This window comes from Chaetura pelagica, unplaced genomic scaffold (genome assembly GCF_000747805.2).
Source record: "Chaetura pelagica isolate M959 unplaced genomic scaffold, ChaPel_1.0 scaffold2614, whole genome shotgun sequence".
Lineage (NCBI taxonomy): Eukaryota > Metazoa > Chordata > Aves > Apodiformes > Apodidae > Chaetura > Chaetura pelagica.
In genome coordinates this window covers 84-1,739 of record NW_009952932.1, presented here as the reverse complement: position 1 = coordinate 1,739, position 1,656 = coordinate 84, and the positions used below count along the sequence as shown (strand labels likewise).

Sequence of the window (1,656 nt, the reverse complement as noted above, 5' to 3'; positions counted from 1 at the left end):
ACCAAGGAAAAGCTTTAAAAAAACACCCCAAATATACTAAAAAAGCAAAAAAGCTTGAAAAACACCCCAAAAAGGCTAAAAAAACAAGGAAAAGCTTTAAAAACACCCTGAAAATACTAAAAAAATCAATGAAACGCTTTAAAAAGAGCCCAAAAAGACTCCAAAAAGGCTAAAAAATCAAAGAAAAGCTTGAAAAACACCCCAAAAAGACTCGAAAATCAAGGAAAAGCTTTAAAAACACTCCAAAAAGACTAAAAAAATCAAGGGAAAGCTTTAAAAAACACCCCAAAAAAGGAGCCATTTTGGGGTGTTTCTGCCTGGTTTCGAACCAGGGACCTTTCGCGTGTGAGGCGAACGTGATAACCACTACACTACAGAAACCCACCGGTCTGGGGGCCCTCGTGACGTCATGATGACGTCACAAACCCAGGTGTCTCCCCCCCACCCCTTCAAATTCACCCTCGACGTCCAAAAACCTCATTTTTTGCACTTTAAGGGGGGAAAAAAACGGATAAATTCGGGCCCAACGTGGGGATCCCCCCCCCCGAGAGGACAAAATTTGATCATTTCCCCTAAATTTACATTTTCTGGGGGAATTTGAGACATTTGAACATTTTTTTTTAACCCTTTTCAAGAACATTTTAAGAAGAAATGTTAAAAAAATCCTCATTTTAGAGGAATTTTGTCCCTGAGTTGGGAACCAAAACCAGGTCTAAGTGGTGAAACCTCCCCCTAAACCCCCCCCCCCAAAGTGCCATTTTTGGGGTGAAACATAAGAATTTGAATAATTTCCTATTTTAATTCCCCAAATATCATTAAGTCTTGAATTAAATGAATGATTAGGAATTAATTCCTCAAACACCTCCCGCTGGGAGGCCCCGGATTTGGGGGGGGAGGGAAAAAATGAGGTTAGAAAAGAAGGATTTGGGGAAAATAGAAAGGAAAATGGGGTTCCCTGGTGGTCTAGTGGTCAGGATTCGGCGCTTTCACCGCCGCGGCCCGGGTTCGATTCCCGGTCAGGGAAGGAATTAATTGGTATTTTATAACATTAATTAATTGATTAAGTGTTGGACTTGATGCCCCATTTCTAATAATGATGCTTTTATTTTTATATATTTGTTTAATTTATTGTCCTTCTTATTGCCCCTCGTTATTAATTGCCTATTGATTGCCCCTCTTATTGATTGCCCCTCTTATTGATTGCCCCTCTTATTGATTGCCCCTCTTATTGATTGCCCCTCTTATTGATTGCCCCTCTTATTGATTGCCCCTCTTATTGATTGCCCCTCTTATTGATTGCCCCTCTTATTGATTGCCCCTCTTATTGATTGCCCCTCTTATTGATTGCCCCTCTTATTGATTGCCCCTCTTATTGATTGCCCCTCTTATTGATTGCCCCTCTTATTGATTGCCCCTCTTATTGATTGCCCCTCTTATTGATTGCCCCTCTTATTGATTGCCCCTCTTATTGATTGCCCCTCTTATTGATTGCCCCTCTTATTGATTGCCCCTCTTATTGATTGCCCCTCTTATTGATTGCCCCTCTTATTGATTGCCCCTCTTATTGATTGCCCCTCTAATTAATTGCCCCTCTAATTAATTGCCCCTCTAATAATTATTTCCCCCTCTTATTGCCCCTCTAATTAATTGCCCCTC

General features: G+C 40.9%; 2 non-coding genes across 2 annotated transcripts; one reads left to right on the top strand and one right to left on the bottom strand.

The window, feature by feature from the left end:
• Nucleotides 1-308: 308 nt before the first annotated feature.
• On the bottom strand, nt 309-381 carry TRNAV-CAC. The gene has a single exon. It is a non-coding gene; the product is annotated as a tRNA-Val (tRNA).
• A 571-nt stretch (nt 382-952) lies between these two features.
• TRNAE-UUC lies at nt 953-1,024 on the top strand. Its single transcript has one exon. It is a non-coding gene; the product is annotated as a tRNA-Glu (tRNA).
• Nucleotides 1,025-1,656: the final 632 nt, after the last annotated feature.